We start from the raw sequence: 19,122 nt of genomic DNA, 5'->3' as shown, positions 1-19,122 counted from the left end.
CTTTGTACAAATACAAGTTTTTCTAGGCATTTCTTAAATGCTCGGTTTTGTTTTCATGACAGTTCACCACGGTATAAGAAATCAGCCTGAGAGGAACTCTCAGATCCTTGTACCTTTACTTTATAAAGAGCATGGGAAGGCTAAGTGTCCTCCACTAGAGATTTCCCTCCTTCAAAGAATTAAATGGTTCAAAAAATATTTTAGTATTATTTCATGTTAAAAACAAAATACAACTCCCCTAGCAAACATCACTGAATCTGAGAACATGCTGTTTATATTAACTTAAAATCTAATTCCAAGCTATGTCGTTATACAGAATTACTTACATGGAATTTATTTTTCTACTAGAATATTTTCATGTTAAAATGGTAATGAATAAATATTCACAAAAGTCAAGCACTACCCAGTATTATCTAGTTCTAAAGTAAATACGAATGGGGTTAAATTCATTCCTAATAGAAATTGATGCTTTCAAATGTATGGTAACAACCTTTCACCTTTGGAATTTTCTTCTAAGAGAAGAAAGGTTGTCACTAAAGAAGACTTTAAAGCGAAAAACAACTTCAAGCAACACATTTTCCTTTTTCCCCCGTCAGTCTGAAATCCCATTTGGAAGTTAGATTCTCTAAAAGGAAAGGCGGTTAGGGGTGGGGAGAGGGTTTAGGGAGGGGTATAAGTGGAGTAGGGGGTGGAGAGAATGAGACAGGGGGAAGGGTCTCATTCACAAGCATGCCACTGCTGCCAGCTTCTGGAAAAGAAGAAAAAAATAAAAACCTTAGAGCTTTGGACTTTGAAAAATGAATAAAACATTGTATTTGAAATCCCTGTGTGAGCTACAATAAAGAGATAAAAGTTTCATCATAAAATAGAGATTTGACAACTTCAGCAAAAATGTCCAAGGAAATGGAATTTACAAAGAATTGTAAACAAAATTAAGCAAAAAATAAATAAATAAATGTTGAAGGGAAGTTTGTCATATGTGTTTGAAGGGTGATAGAATGTTCTTTGTTGAAAGGTGAGTTTTTCAAGTAATGATTATGTAGATTTAGATTAATAATTCCTTAAGTAATTTACTCTATGTGAATAAGAAATAATATGCCTTATGAGCAGGTTCAGTTTGAACATAGGAAAGTTGTGAGTAAACTGACTTTAGGAGACAGTTTATTAGAAGTAGTTCATGTCTTTCAGACACAGGTCTGTGGGAGATCAAAATTGGCCACCCTGAAATATAACTGTTTACCTTGATTGTTTTCTCTGACAGACATTTGACCTCCCCCACTAACTGCCTAAAGAATTTAACATAGAAGGCCTGTTCCAGGAAGGAGTTACTATCTGATGGCTGTAATATAATGTAAAATAGATGTTACAATAGGAAAGGAACCAATGGGCCCCTCTTATCAAAAATTCTGTCTCTTCCTGGCCACATTCTCTAGCTGGTCCTGCTAGGAGTTGCCAGACAAACATTTACAATTATAAGGGAAATCTCCATTTGTAAAGGTATTTCCCTCTCTGTATTGGGAAGAATGGGGATGGCCTCATTTCTAGAAACTTATCAGTGTGAAACTTGAGGCCTTAAATCTGCGTAATAACCTTACTCTTGTTTACTGTGCTTTTCTGATAATCTCCCGTAACTGACTTCCCCCACCCCCAACATCCTCCCTTGTCTTTGGCTGAAGATGGTATTTAAGACAAGAATCTCTGCTATTGTGTTGAGAAACTCAGTTTCCCTGGTGTCTCCCATGTATACATGTTATTAAACTTGGTATTATTTTCTCCTGTTAACCTGTCTTTTAATTATTTGGCTAGCAAAAAGGACCTTAAGGAAAGTGTGGAGGGAGATTCTCCCGATTCCCCGACAGCTCTTTACCATTCTCCCTAAAAAAAAAATCACGTCACATAGTTCACCAATCACGAGTAGTTCACCAATTGTTAGTGTGATAAGTTTCTCCAAATACATTTTTTAATTTGTCAAAATACTACAAATTATTTCCTGTGTTTATTTTTGGAGAGTTTTCTGTTAAGTGTATTTTGCAAACATTGCCAGCTTCTCTTGCATTAGGTATAATTCCTACACTACTTTTCTTTTACATAACATTTACATCAGAATAAATGATATATATTACGTGTACTTAATACTTTAAGATGGTATGGTTGATAAGAATTACTCAAGAGATGGGTGGGCCCCGTGGCTTAGCGGTTAAGTGCGCGGGCTCCGCTGCTGGCGGCCCGGGTTCGGTTCCCGGGAACACGCCGACGCACCGCTTCTCCAGCCATGGTGAGGCCGTGTCCCATATACAGCAACTAGAAGGATGTGCAGCTATGACATACAACTATCTACTGGGGCTTTGGGGGAAAATTAAATAAATAAATAAAATTATTAAAAAAAAAAGAATTACTCAAGAGTTAATTGAATTACTTTTAAAATGTCACTAGAAGAGTATAATTTGAACAAATGCTTCAGAAAGTCAGCTGGCTTTTCATCTTACAAAATCAGAACCTACCTCTTAGGGAGGGTTACAATGTTTAAACTAGAATAATAGTGATTATTTCCATAGAAATATCTGTTCAAAATATTTATAGTATATGTTTAGGGTACTGAGTAAAATTACTGACAATTTAGCTTAATTTCTAATAAAACATTTTTTATTAAAATTTAATAAAAAGGTTTTTGTTTTATTATTTTGACCTGTAGGCGAGGAAAAAGTTTTCCTCGACTCTCTTAGGGTCTCTGGCTGGATCTGAACATTAAACTGTCAAGATTAACAGGAGAAAAGCATATATATTTATTTAATATAAGTTTTACATATCATGGGAGACTTCATAAGGAAATAACCAGAAGAAACAGTTACACTTGAGTATCTTTATGCTAGATTTTATAGAGTGGACAGTCGTGTAGAAACATAACAGGTTGAAGAATATAAGGTCGGTGTAGTAAACTGGAGAAACCGCCTGTCTGTTCCAATTCTTCTCAGCTTCCCTTTGTCTTTGGAGATAAGGAAGCTCCTTTCCTCAGGATACAGGGAGGGCACCTCTCTGGTGACAGTTTTGTGACATACTTCAGGGAAGAAGATCAGAGGAAAGTTCCTGCTTCTGCTGTTTCTCAAACTCCTTCAGCTTAAAATGTTAAATCTGCCAATGGGCCATATTTGGAGGGGTAGGGAGGGGGCCCTGAACCCCATTATACCATTGTGCAGTATGATAATGTCTGTGGTAAAATGGTATAAGTAGAGGCTTAGTGTCATTCAAATACTATTTTTGCCATGACTAAACATGTTACATAAAGCTCACTGGGTCTCAGTTTCACCATTTATAAAATGGAGATAGTAATACTATTCCCGTAGTTCCCGTTGACTGGGTTGTTCTAAAGATTAAATTAGTTAATAGATGTAAGTCCTGTATTAGGGAGTCCTAGATATTTTCTTAACTATTGCCTGTTTTTAATGGTGCCTGAGAACAAGCAAACATGAATAAATTGTGTAAATATAAGATTCATATGCTGAGCTAAAGTATAATTTTAAAAATGGACCGAAATCTTTTTTTTTTAGTTCACTTATCTCTAGGATAGCCGTACTTGGTTTTATACTCATCCTATCAGACTCAAAATCCTGCTGGGGGAGGGCAGAGCTGGAATCACAATTCTGGCCATGATAAGTAGAAGAAAGATGACAAAAGAAAGAAGGAAGTGGGCGGAGGGGGAGTGGTGTATGTCAGGGATCAACCCAAACTATGGCCACTTGGCCAAATTTGATCTGACGCCTGTGTTTGTATGTAAGGGTTGATTGGAAAAGAGAGATTTTGTTTTTTCATATTGTTTATGGTTGCTTTCCACCCATAAAGTTAGAGTTGAGTAATTATGACAAAGACCATATGACGCAAAGTCACATACTTACTAATTAGTTTCCTAGGGCAATCATAACAAAGGACCACGATGTGGATGGCTTCAAACAAATAGAAATGTATTCTCTCACAGTTCTAGAAGCTGTTATTATGAAACTAAGGTGTTTGCAAGGTTATTCCTTCAGAGGAGTCTGAGGTCTGAGGTGTTCCATGCCTTTCTCTTAACTTCTGGTGTTTGTCAGCAATACTTGACTTCATTAGCTGTAGAGCCATCACCCCATCTGTGCTCTCATCATCACATGGCATTCTCCTTGTGTGTATGTCTGTGTGTGTCCTCTCTTCTTCTTTATAAGAGTCATATCCTAGTCATATCTAAGTAGCGGCCCACTCTACTTCAGTATGAATTCACCTTAATTAATTACATCTGTAACAACACTATTTCCAAATCAGATCACATTCTGAGGTTCAGGAAGGATATGAATTTGAGGGGGCACTCTCTAACCCAGTACACTTAATATCTGGCCCTTTACAGAATAAGTTTACTGAACCTACGCTTATGCTGTTGTGCAAAGCACTGAAACTAGAATATTAAGTGTCACATGCTTATCCCAAAATAAGTTGTGTACCTTCCTAAGTGCCCGCCGTATGTATAACTACACATCAGCTACTGTCCCAATGACATTAAAATAATTAGTTGAAAAATATTACATAGTAAAGGCAGACAATTTGTATTATGGATATAACAAAATTATTCCTTTTTTATATTAAATGAGTCAAATTACTTATATTTTTTGCCTTTTATTTATAAGTTAATCTATCCAATCATCCAAATAGCTCAGAGCATTTTGTTGGGGACATTATGTTATCTCTTTTAACTGTTTATATTTTTCTCAACTCTGTGTTTGATGTAAAATGAAATGGAAAACTGGGATATTCGTATATAACTTAAGGAATAAAAGGTTTTTTATTATTATTCAGATTATAATTTGAATTTACCAATTCATACAAGGTGACCACCTGAATAATTCATTGATTTACTCTTAAGGGTTTTAATATTTCTTTCTGCTAAAATTTATTTAGGGAATGTGTATTTGTAAAATCATTTCTGTTGAAGAAAAACAAAAGATTGATTTCTAAATCCTCACATAAAACACAATCTTTAAAAAATAATGAAAATGTATTATAAAAAAAAAAAATCAAGCCATAGAGGAGAGCAGAAGAAATGTCAGAGGCTGGCCCGGTGGCACAGGCCTTTGTGTGCGCACGCTCTGCTGCGGTGGCCCGGAGTTCGCCAGTTGGGATCTGGGCACACACCGACGCACTGCTTGGCAGGTCATGGTGTGGTGGTGTCCCATATAAAGCGGAGGAAGATGGGCACAGATATTAGCCCAGGGCCAGTCTTCCTCAGCAAAAAAAGAGGAGGATTGGCAGATGTTAGCACAGGGCTGATCTCCTCACAAAAAAAAAAAAAAAAAAAGAGTGAAAATTCAGCTAACATTGTACACTTACCTGCCCAGAAATAACTACAGCCAAGAGTTGGGAAAATATAAACAGATAAAAGAATAAAGAGAAATGATTTTACCAAAAAATGGAATTGCCCTCTACATACTACTGAATAAATATATTGATTCTAATTTTACCTACTTTAACAGAAGAAAAAGAAATTAAATTTCTTTATTTAGAAAGAAATTTTCCAAATAAAATTTCTAAATTTTCTAGATAAAGAAATTTCTTTCTTTATTTATTTATTCTTGTTTGAAATAAAACAAGAAATTTTGAAGGTCAGCAAAGTATTTATTCATAATAAGTATTTATGAAAAGAAATGATAATAAAAATTAGTTAAGAAATATGATTATGAAAACTCTATAAGGTTGGAGTCAGTAAGTATTCTAAGTTCATGTTTCTAAATTATTACCTCTTTACGAAAAACAAGAAAATGAGAATACTTATGTTTCTTTTCAATGGCACTTCTTTGACACTTACAAATTTTTGTTACTTCCTTTTTTTTGTTCATCCAACAAATATTGAGTTTGTATTATGTGCCTGGCATTAGCCTAGTTATGTTATGCATTACTGATTTGTGCAATATTTATATTATGTTCTATATCCATAATTTCCTTTTTGTTTTTAATTATTGCTTTTGTAGATTATATTAAATGAACTCAAATACCACCACTTGTCCTTTTTACTATTTCTCCTACAATTTTAGTTCATATTTGGTAGAATTGTTTTCCTTAAGATTTTTTTTCCAAGAATGAGCTAAAGGTCCACAGTCTCTTGAGTCCTTGCTTGGTTGGAAAACTCTGTCCACAGTCTGCAATGCATGAACTAAATCTTGACAGTGACTGAATGGTTCACACTTTCTTTGACTTGGATAGGTATCACCTCATGATTGTATGTTCAAGATGCCTTGTGGGATCAGACTGAGACCTGCCTAATTGTATCCAGTTTGTTTTGAAATAAAGTTTTGGATACATTTTAGTCGCTTTGATTTTTCTGACTGGATATTCATGAGATACTTTATTTTCTACTGGATATTCATGAGATTCTTTATTTTCTACTGGATATTAGTAATTTATCAGTTATGTTTTATTGTTCATTCTATATTAATTTTTCTTGGATATTGTGTCCTTTTTTGATCCACAGGGTCCAAGCCCTCTCTATATCAAAAAAGTTTGGAATAGTCTATCTGTTATTCTCTTTCCCCTTTATAAGTACTAAGTATATGTGAACTTTTTCATGTCTTCCATATCAACCATTTTCTCTTTAATCATTTTCACAGATTTTTGTTTTATTTCTAGGATTTTTCTCAAGCCTGTCTACTATATTCCCATTGATGATTTTATTCATATTTTTTGACTTCTTCCAAGAGGGGTATTATATTTATGATGTTTTCATTTATTTCTCTTCTATATTTTTTTCATAGCTTGCTGACTCATTTTCTTCTCATAATTTGGTGTACTCTTGGCTGAATAATAACGTGGTATTTGCAGTCTGATCTCAGTAAACTTAGGTTCAGATTTATTGACTTTGAAACCTTAAGAGCAAATGTTTCTTCTTCGGAAGTCCATCTTTGTTTCTGGTCTTTAGGAGGTCACTGTGTTTCACAGTAAAGTGTCTTAAGTAACAGTCTCCCAGTGTTGTGATTTGGCAGTGACAGCTTCCACTTTATCCTATGACCACAGTCATTTATAGCGGCCTCTGGGAGATTGAGTGCCAGGTTGTGCAGCCTGAAAATATGTGACATCACCCCTCTCCTTTCTTTCTACTTTGCCTCATGTTCTCTGGTGTTTACCCTTCTCCCTTGGCCAGCATAGAGCACTAAATCTAATCACTGTAATCCAACCATCATTTGGTGCCCCTTTCAAAACTGTGACATCCATTTTTGCTAATATCAATATTCACCTGACATCTGAAGAGGTATGACTAGGTTCTCATTACCACTACATTTTGGTCCAAATTTTCCCAATATTCTTCACACTTGTGGTTTTATGTTTGGACTGTTAATATTATTATTTTTTAACTTATGTTTTATTTGTCAATTTTGTTTTTGTCCTATTTGTTCTTTTACTTTGGTTAAGAGAAGCTAGTGGAATAAAACTGTCTTTACCCTGGCATCTGAAGCCAGTGATATTTGAATTTCCTAGGGTTTGAAATTTAAGGAAAGAATATTGGGAATTTTGGGACCCCTATCATCATATCACTGCTATATCCACTGCCAATGTCTTCCCCCTTGATTTATTATGTTAAATAAGTCAGAAAACTCTCTAGGAATTTTAGTGAGTGCCTGAGAGCAACGGAAGAGGGGCTCAGAATGGAAGGGCTTGGAAGAGAGCTTAGAAGCATCATCCCAAAGAGACTGGCGGCCCAGCCGTGTGCTGCCCGACAGCCCCACTCCCCACTTTTGGCCAATGATTGGATAATGTTTTCACTTCACTGTATTATTTATGGTATTTATTGATTTCATCCTTATTATGCAAACATGGGAATTAAACCAATAAGAGTAAAAGCATTTTACAGTATATTGCTCTGTGTAGTTTATATTCATCGGCTCTACCATGACAAAAATTCCAGGCATTGGACTGCATTCTTGAAGATTTAAATTTATGTAATTATATATTATATCCAGCATAGCAAAGAGCTAAAACATTATTCAGTACATTAACTCTATTTATACATTCAGAGTATTTATTTCACAGAAAAAAAATTTTTTTTCTACATCCAGAACTGCTATGATGTGATGCTGTATAAATTTTTGTCATGTCATTGGTGAAAGTACATTATTACTCTACTCCGTTAAAGCTTTGATATGTAAGGTCCATACATAGTCAAATAATCTGAGTTTAAACAGCAAGCTCCCTTAGAATGGCTTAGCACTGACTTTCTTGGCCATAGATCTTAACCGTCATGTGTTTAATGCCTGACCATTATATAGATGAAATACATTGGCTTGCTCAGACATACCGCAAGGGAGTACTATGTCTTGAAATAGTGTTTTGGTCTGGTATAAGCCGGTCTTCTTTGATGCCAAAGTGGTCTGAAATAATTCATACATTTCCCAGGTGACACAAAAATCACACCGGGAAATAGCTTGCTCGCTCATGGTATCTGATAATTCACTTGATTTGTTAAAATGTGCTTTAAGGAAAAGTTACCAAAGCCAGGAAATTAAGTTTCAGCAGCTCCAAGCCTCCCTGCTTTATCTCGGCACCCTCTAGTCCTCTGTGTTGCTCTTGAACATTGCTTCTGTCTCAGAAACTATATCACGCTATTTGTTTTAATGGCTGTGCTTTGGCAAGCTATTCTGTGTAGTCATCACATTTTAAATGAAATAATTCAGCATATAAAGCGTGTGTGTTTTCTAACATGAGGAAGTGCCAAAGTGATAGCATCATGTTGATCAACAGCACGGTTTTATCCTGGACAATTTTAACTCACATCATCAGGACTTTTAATGTCATATTTCTGAGTCAGATTTGGAGAGTCATCCGTCTGAGTTTTTCCTGTTACTTTTAAGACCGCCTCACAAGACACCAATTGGTACTGACATAACATTTTTTCACCCTGACTGAGTTAAAATACGATTAATTTTGAAAAACAATACTATTTACATAAAATTATAGAGGATAAAAAAGTATGTTTGCAATATACTGTACACTTTAAAATATTATTTTACTTAATCGTTAAAACAATTATATGACTTATTATTGACTCGTTTTCAGAAAATATAACCAAGGCTAAGAAAAGTTAAAAAAAACCCTACCCAAGGGCATGCAGCTCCATCAGATACTTTGGGCTATCTCATATTTCCTTCAACAGGTAGCATGCATTCTTAGTCTTAATGGATTGAGTTTCCTCCCATTTTTAAACAGAAAAATAAAATATTTCAAAATAATTGTTAAATATTTCCAGTTTGTAAACTAATAATATATACAAAGTAAGTAAATGCATCCTTGTATGCTTACAGTACCATAAAATTTGTTCCTATTATCATATACCTGCTTCTCTCTTTTATAATTGAGTATTCCTGAACCAAAATGTTTTGTCCTTAACAATCAACTCAGATTACACTTTTGTGAAAATGTCTCCTCTATTGAGTCCCAGCCCCCATCTCCCTTCTTAATTTTATTTAGTTCCTATACTTTGTACTATATTATCACATGAATATTCACTTTCCTAGTTCTAACTTTTAGTGTGAAAGAATTTAGCCTTTTATTACCAATATTTGATGATGATATATACAAAAAAATTCTTATGATCATAATTTTCACTTGTCTGGCCACCCCAAATAGGTTATAAGTTGTTTGCAGACAAAGACATGTCATATACAGGAGATTTATTAAAGCTTTACTAGTAATTATCTCACTTTAAGGAGATAAGATGAAAAGAATAGCTAATAAATGGAAATGTATACACAATATTTTAGTAATTATTTTGTGTTGAGGAAGAAAAGAAAGTCATATTGTTTAGATATGCAAAGTGAATATTTCAGTTTTCAATATATAAAGTTAGTAAGAACTTTATCGCTGTCAAAGATAAGGTCATAAAATCACTTAAATGTCTAATAATTAATCCTTCTCTTCCCAAGATCAACCAAACAGGTCACAAAATAGATCCTCAGTTCTCTGAATGGGTCTGAAGAAGTAGTGAAGCCATGTACATAAGTTTTGACTTCTACCTTAGCAATCTTAGAGGAGTTAGACCTCCACATGAGATGAAAGAAGGAATAGAGATAGGGATGGAAATATCGAACATGCCTCCCCAAAAGCAGTTAGCAGAGTGCAAAGATTTGAATCACATAAAATTCAGGGTCATATTATAATGAGACATTCTTCAGCCAGTGTTCCAATTGTTACTGAAAAAAATGGAGAGAATTGATTTGTAAGTTTGACGTATAGGAAATTGATTATTACCAAAAACAAAAGTGCTGCACTGAAAATTTAGTAAATTTTCACAAGGTCATGAAACTCCTTCTTTCTAACTCCTCCCTTGCTGCTTCCTCTTCCCAAGAATGTTCGCCTATCTCCATTTGACGACCATGACATCAAGTTAGTTGTCCGTCTGCTCTCGGGTATCCAAAGGTATTTTATTCTGCTCTCTTGTTGACATTTTTGTCCTCCCCTTTGCGTCACTTTTGAGTAATTTCAAGAAAGCACATGTTTAATACTCTATATTTTCCCCTGCTGAAAATGCCTATACGAGGATGAAGGAGGCTGAATATTTGAGTCTTCTGTGTAACTCTCCCGTCTCCTATAAGAGCACATCCCATCCACTTTTATTTGAATTATATATTGGATTTTCTCTAAGGTGTCTTACCAAAAAATAAATACATAAAAGTGTACTGTATAATCATCCTCATTAGAAGCTGTAATAGGAAATATGTAGACACTCAGCAACTACTTGTTGATTGGTCGTTAATTAATCAGACAGAATCAATATCTCTAGACTGACTAGAAAAATGTTAAATGAAGCTTGAATTTGTTAATAGCAGATGCATGCAAATGAGAGTATAGCATGTTGAAACCCACAGAGCATAAGAGTTTGGTTAAACAGAACAATTTTTAGTCTATCATTTGAACATAATCATGAATTCATAACTTTCTTATTTCATGTCCAAATATATGGCTTAACGATATGGTTGAAAAATCACACACTTGAGTTCAATAGCAACTAAAACTCACATAGAGATTGATGATATTACCATGTATTATCATGTACATGTAACCAGTTTAGCAAATACTCTGAAATCAGTGGTGGTACAAATATAAGAGTTTCATTTTTCTCCAATCCTTCAACCATGTTTTGTTGAATCTTTCTTTTCCATCTTTTTGTGATTTCTCGGGTTAAGTCCACGTATCACCAATCACTATTAACCACAAGCTATAAAAAATGTAGACCCTTCTACCTGACCTCATATCCAGTTTATAACCCTTTTCTCCACCCCAACCACTTCCACATCAATGTCTAGGGTTTCCTCTGATGACTGAGAGAAGAGGTGAGCATTGCAAAGCTTTTTCAATGCTCTTCTGCATCCTTGTAGGTATACCCAATGTCCCTCTCAGGCTAATAGTGGTTTCCCCTCCTACTGGCCTCTGCTTCTGTGGTGACCCACTGCATACTTTGTGCATGATTATCTTGGAGATTATTTCAGCTTCACTCTAGCACGCATTTTCAATGATGACCTCCTCATAGAGGGCCACTTATGTGGGTTTTCACCCCCTAACCCTTTTCTAGCTCATGATTTCCTCTCCAAGAAGGAGCTTGCCTTGCATGCAGATGCCTGTGCAATACCATCCCTTCTGCTTCGTCCCCAAAGCTCCAAGTGGAGGCACGAGAAGTTCTTCATCCGTGCCCTTCAAGGGTGGATAGAAAGAGTATTCCCTTCCCAAGCACATTGCACCAAAGTTGTTTCTTTGTCTTGCTAACACAATCTATTCCAACAAGCCTAATGACTAAAGAAATATCCAGAAAAGAAGCATGCAGGCCAGAGGACACTTGGCAACCTCTTGCAGGACATCCTTTGCCAAGCTCCTTTAGCAACAAAAAGGGGAGGGACTAAAAGTTCATCCATTCAGCCTGTATCCACCTAGAGAGAGTGTCACTCTCTTCTCTTTTTGTAAAAAGCCCCAAACTTTACAAATGTTCCTCAAATGTCCCTCTACTTGGTTAGCTATGGAGGTGGGGAATGCCCTCATCCATGGTGGGGAGGGGAAAACCATGCATTTCTCACTCCCCACTAAACCAATAACAATATCACAATGAATCTTCAAATAACCACCTTTATTATAATTTTTGATGCTTGTATAGACTTGTTTTCTGCTCACTTTAGAACGTGGGGGTGCTTGGTAACTTTTTACTTTTGATTTTGGATTCTATTCTTCAACTCTACAGCAGAAATCATGTTCAATATCTTTCCATAGATTGGCCAATATATATTTTGTTTAAACAAGCATAATAGCTAATCTGGAGTTTTTGAAAACCTACCTTGTCCAAGACATTTTTTGAAAATTTATTTTCAAACATTTATTTAAGCATCTACTATGTACTAGGCATTTCGGGGAGAAATAAAGCAGGACCGTTGCTTTTAATGAGTAGGAAAAGCAAAAACATAATTATAATACAATAGAATCAATTCTACAGAAGAGATATGAAGGAGCATTTAATTGAGCAGCACCTACTGGAGAGCAGATTTTGACAACAGGGGAGAGGGAAAAGGGGGTACCTAGAAAAAGCTAAATAATCTTTTATACTACACTGGGAGTTCGCACTTGTTATCACAGTTCAAAAGTGCACCATTATTGGTTTATAAGCAGGACAATTAATTAGCTAGAGGTACATAGAAACATTCATCTACGTCTTATTTTCATACTTTCCTGATTTCATTTTTTAAGTCATTGATCTACCTGGAACTTTGTAAATGTTACAGTATATTGCAAAGCAAAACATATAAATCTAAAACATTAGTTGACTCATTTTAGCATTAATACATACCTCATAAAAAACTTTAAACACTGGAATAATAAAGACTAATTTCTAAAGTTCTTAAATTCTTAAATTTTGAATTTCTAGGAATACATCAGAATATATATTCTCACTTATAAGACTAGGAACAGTTTGAATCATGAAATAGTCATGAGGTGTAATGTAGACTAAAGGGTCAGAAACCAAAGTCATATGATTTTGTTTTTCAAGATACTGAAAAACTATAAATTATTAACTAAATGCCTTACTGTGTTCATTTTTGCCTACTTCTCATTCAGAACATTGTAAAACGGTACATTCAACAAATTATTATATGCAGAGAGCAATCCTATTCTAATCCTTTATGTCTGTATATCCACATGCATATCAGTATTAAAATATTTACTGCCCTGGGCTCAGTTAAGGTGTGGCACAATGTAAATATGAATCCTTTGTTGCCTTATAGGGTCATGACATACCTAATTTTATGTGGAACAAGTAGTTCTCATTTCTTAACTAGTTGCTTTTTTCTTTCGCTCCTACATTGCATACAGTATCCACAGTTATCCCTATGTCTGCCAATGACCTCCCTACGCTTTCAGAGGCCTTCTAGGAAAGGAAGTAGAAAGGATATAGATATAGATGTAGATGTAGATAGATGATAGAGATATAGATATAGATATAGATGATATAGATATAGATATAGATTAGATATAGATATAGATATAGATTAGATATAGATATAGATATTGATATAGATATAGATATAGATACAGATAGACGGATACGTGGACCCCAACCACATGTGTCTGATTGACCTGTAAACTATATAGTTGAAAAAACCTTCTCCTCAAGACCCTCCCACTTGGACATTAAAGAGCAATAATAACTACCTGTCAGATAAACTCAGGGAGATTTGAATGAGTTAAACCATGAAAGAGCCACAAAAATGATTAAAGGAAAGAGAACAAGAAATAGGAAAATGCAGCCACGAAGCAAAATGAGATCTTTAATTCGTAGGTGTGAAGTCCCACACCAGGGGTCAAGACACAAGATGCGGGGAGGAGAAAGAAAATGCCTATGGTCCCTGAGAAGCCATATGGGAGGAATGGCCATTTTGGTTGGAAAGCCTTTCCAGAGATACTGCATATTTAAGATTTTCTTTAATATTCAAAATTGCCCTGATGGCTAATTTTAAAAGTGAACAAACTAAAGTTCAGCCATTTTTGAGAAAATTGCCCAAGTACAAATGGCAATTCCATGGTGGAATCAGGATTCAGCTCTTAATTTTCAAAAGCATTCTATCCACCACCAGCCTTTAATTTCAATAAATCATCATTAAAATATAGGCACGGCTAGGGGGGCCAGTCCGGTGGTGCAAGCAGGTAAGTGCATGCGCTCAGCTGCAGAGGCCCGTGGTTCGCCGGTTCGGATCGCAGGCGCGCACCAATGCACCGCTTGTCAAGCCATGCTGTGGCGGCGTCCCATATAAAGTAGAGGAAGATGGGCACGGATGTTAGCCCAGGGCCAGTCTTCCTCAGCAAAAAGAGGAGGATTGGCAGATGTTACCTCAGGGCCGATCTTCCTCATGAAAAAAAAAAACATATAGGCATCACTGGTTTTAACTATTAGAAATATGTTTTCCTTGCCTATAAGATTAAATAGTTATCAAGTTCTATTGAAGAGCCAATTATTAATTTTTGATGATGTAGTATATCTCCAAACTTTACTGTATTATTATTTTAGCACTCGCTTCATGGTGAGGCTTTGTTTTTGTTGTTAATTGCGAGCATGTATACCCCATCCTTTGATGTTATATTACAAGCACATCTCTATATCCACTCTTACACCAAGGACACAATAAATTTTAAATTTCATTTAACTGATTTCTGTCAGCAGCATTAAATCTCATTCCTGATTTGAATAAATAAAATATACAGTGCAAAAGTCCATCCACACTTTTATTCAAATTCTGTGTTTCTGACCAATTTTTCATCTCTATGTACTTCTCTTTTTTCAGTTATTTAAATTTTATTTCATCACGAGTTTAAAATTGTGTATGAGGAGAATTTTAGGAGTTGGTTTAAGTAGTTTCCAATTTTTGAATTCCAGTATATATTTTTTTCTCTTATTTTAAAACCAAATGTTTACAAAAGGATGCAACAATAATATTGATCAAGCAATAGTGAAACCTACTCTCTAGCTAATGTAAATAAGGGAGAAATTTTTTGCAAATTATTGATTAAAAAAATAAGCAAGCGGCAAACTGCAAACAGCTATTTGGATGTTCAGGGTTTTGCTTATAGTCAAATATTGTCAGCCAATTAACTCTTTGAAAAACAGTGACTTGCTAATCAAAGAAATTCACATCTATAATCAGACATGTAAAAAGCATACTCTTTTACTACCATTATTAATTTCCTTACATAATAGTTTTAAACCCATTAAGGTTGAATTTGGTGGAGAGAGTGCAAAAGTCGTATCTACATTCTGCCAAACTTGGTTTTGACAACTTAGAAGTCTAGTTTTAATAAATCTATTCTCCACATGTTGTTACTTTTCAGTTGTGTCTTTTGCTTTATGTAAATGTATCACCTCTTTAATCTCTTTTTTCTGTTGATATATTTATAAATTAATATTTTTATCTTTTAAAGCAACACATTAACAAGAAAAATAATTTAGGTTATATTTTATTGGGACAAGAATCAGCTAATAAACCAAGAGAGCAGAATAGTTAGTAAAGAAAAAGTGGACTATATAATATATTTAGAAATTCAGTATGTAACGAAGTGACATTTTAAATCATTATAGAAAAGCTTGTTTTGGGGAAAGCTTTCCAAATATGACATCAAGTGGACACTGTAAAGCACAAAACTGACTGATTTAAATAAATAAAAATGTTTTAAAACATGTATTTGAAAAGAATATATACACAAAGTAACATGACACATTATAGGCTATTGAAGATCTTTGTGAAATGAGTAATATAAAACTAATGTACAGAATGTATGAAGAGTGTATACAAATTCATAAGAGAGACAGTTTTTAACACAGTCAAATTATATAACCAGGCATTTCACACAAGAAATACAAATGGTCAACGAAAAGATAAAAGATCCTAAAATCCACTGAAGTAAGTGTGAACCAAATTACAAAAAAATACATTATTTTCAAAAAATAAAATATTGAAAAAAACCCTAATGTGGTTAAAGGTTTGAGAGAAAAGGTGTATTCATACTATTAGGAGATTCACAAATAGTTTTAGTCATTTTGGATGCTTTGGGGAAAGTGGCATACCATTTGACCTATCAATTTCATCTTTATAACTATATTCTACAGAAATGCCTGTTTATGAATGAAAGATTTTGTACAGATGTGAATAGAAGCATTGTTTATAATAGCAAAAACTAGGAAACAGACTTAATATTCATCATTGAAATTATTAACATTTTTTGCTGTGTCCCAGCTGGAAAATACAATGGAACCATTGAGAGTGTGGTATATCTATGTGTTATGACAGAAAAAACAAATATTAATTAGAATGGGTATGTTATAAACAATATGTGTGATCCAATTTATGAAAGTGAAAACAAACTGGATAGATGCATACATAGCTACATAGATAAAGATAGATATAAATACATAAGAAAGCTAAATATATAAGAAAAGAACTTTAAAAAATGAATTACTAACAGTGTCTGAGAAAAGAGAAAGATTTTTTACTTTTGTGTAAAGGATTTGCAATAAGTAATTAACATATTAATTTTACATTAATAAAACAAGATTGATTATCTATAAAACAGAATTTCAAAAAAGGATTATAAACAAAGTTATAGAAGTTCTTAGAAGAAAAAGATTAGAAAAGGAAGTTATTTGAAAGAAGTTTTTAGACTCTTAAGATATAACATGGGTATTTTTTAAAAGTTTAGAGTATGAAAAATCTATTAGGAATAATACGATCTTTTCAACTATGCAAATTATTCCCATTTAAAGGAACAAGCCTAGTATGTTTTATTTCTGTACTTTCTCTTGGATTGCACACTTTGAAGCAAGCAGCTGCCATGAATTTTGAAAACTAAACTGCCTTCATCCAATATCCATGCAAAAGATGTTTAAAAGAATTTCAGACATCAGTATGACTGTCAAATGAGAGTGATTCGTATCAGGAGATTACACTGACTCACAGTTGTTAGTTGAAAAAGGTGAAATCAATTAACCGTGTGTTTCTCTAGAGAGAGACATTTCATACAGAGCAAGTCTGTGGAAGAGTACAAACATGCACGCTCTCTGAAAATGCATAAGATGATACGGAAAAGACAGAAAGAGATGGAACATCTATTAAGGAAAAATAAATTCTCTACCATTACTGAAAATATATGATAGAACACTATCCTAACTGGCCAATTATTTTTGATTTTCATAAATAGATACCTAAATATCTTCACACTACTCTCAAATGAGGAAATGGTGATTTAGGATTCATTTTACTAACAGGAAGCAACAAGAATGATTGATACATAAAATATTCCCTCTAGGATTAGTTGGACAAAACAACCAGTTTTCAGAACTGTTATCCTGTTAGGTAATTTATTGTCAAAACCTTCAAGTTCGTTTTAATACATATGGAAACATGTCTATAAATATATTTTTAAATGTATAGACCACACGTAAATGTACATCCATTAATATGTATAGTCATTAAAACTATTAAATTATTTAACAAAGAGATCAAGTAGTTGTTAATTTCATGACTGATGAACAGTTTGGTAAACTGCAATTGTTTGATAAACAACAATAGATGATCTAGAACTTGAAATAAGATTCTTAATGAAAAGATTGCTCATATCCACTATTTATTAATTAATTTAATTTTTATCCACATGTAGGGAAACAACATTTGAACATTAATTTCAACATTATATCTCATATATACTTTCACAATGCAAAATCATACACCTTCTCTTTAACCTCTCCTGATGATAAAGTGTGGCTTATCTAAAAGTTTCCTTTGTTACTTCTGATCTGAAAAACAAATTGGATTTGTACTTCTTTTGTTTTCTTTGGAATAGCAGAGAGCATTGCAATGTAGTTGATAAAATTATAGAATACCTGTAAGGATGATCTTGATTGGATTGTGGATCACATAGTGAGTCTACTGGGTCACTTACACTTATAATTCAAACAGAAAGCCTGAAAGAATCACTCCAACAGTGAAAAATGGTATTGGATTGTCTGTGATCTTCCAATATGTAGGAAAAAAGGGGAAAATGGTGAAATTGAAATATTCATTCTTCAGAGATATTCAATCCTCAAAAAGCTCTTTTACCAATTATGGTCTATGGAGATGCTGTGATGTGCCCCCCAGGGCCTCCCATAGTGTTTTGTTGCTCCTGGGCACTGAGGCAGCCTTCAGCCCTCAGCCCCATCTACACTCATTTTAGCTGCAAGCTTCCTCTCCACCCAGGTTCACACTCCTCTGGGCAACCCACATCCTGTGACTGAGCTATGTGGATGAAGGCAGGGAGGAGTCTTAAAGACTTGGTAGCCATGACCCAATTCTGGACAACTCAGCAGGGCCTCTCTAGCTCCAGGGCACCCCGGGGAGGGTTCTCCATGGGCAATAGTTGGGCTGGCATCCTAGCTCTGCTTCTCCCTCTTCCTCTCCGGCTTTCTTCTCCTCCCTTCTGCTGGTACTAGTACTAAGGGCACTTCCTAAATGCTCACCTCAACTCACAGGCTGCTTCCCAGAAAACCCAATCTGTTACATGTCCAAAATCCTTTCCAGAGGATTTCCACTATCCAGAGAATTGTCTACTCTGTAGTGACACATGTTAAATTTATCTCATAAAATTACTAGAAGACAAACATTATTGACAAACCCAAGAAACACACATAGAATCCCAAATTCTTGACCATCATGCTTCTGACTGCTAGGGAGAAGAGAGTATGAATGTATTTGTTTATTGTATGATTTACCTACTGATCTATGTGACTTAGACCATGTATCCTTTATTTTCTCTGGGATCCAAGCAAGTGTTCAGTAAATGGTGGTGGTGTGAACAAAGAAATCAACCCCATTCTTGGGAACTTTAAGTTGTGCTGACAATGTTATTTATCTGACAACCTGTGTGATCAAATTGTTTTTAAGCTTTACCACAGGAGTTTAAATTTGTCATAATGATGGTGAAAATTATTTTGTAGATTTTGCACTCTGAATAAGGTAGTTTGCTTTAAGACGTACAATGAAAAAGGCAGTCAAAATTCTAGATATTTAATAAGTATTCATAGATATGACAGGAAAAATAGCAAAATTTTTTGACAAG

The sequence above is a fragment of the Ceratotherium simum genome, chromosome 14, assembly GCF_057802395.1.
Source record: "Ceratotherium simum simum isolate JZ-2026a chromosome 14, ASM5780239v1, whole genome shotgun sequence".
In the NCBI taxonomy this organism is placed as follows: domain Eukaryota; kingdom Metazoa; phylum Chordata; class Mammalia; order Perissodactyla; family Rhinocerotidae; genus Ceratotherium; species Ceratotherium simum.
This window is presented reverse-complemented; position numbering follows the sequence as displayed.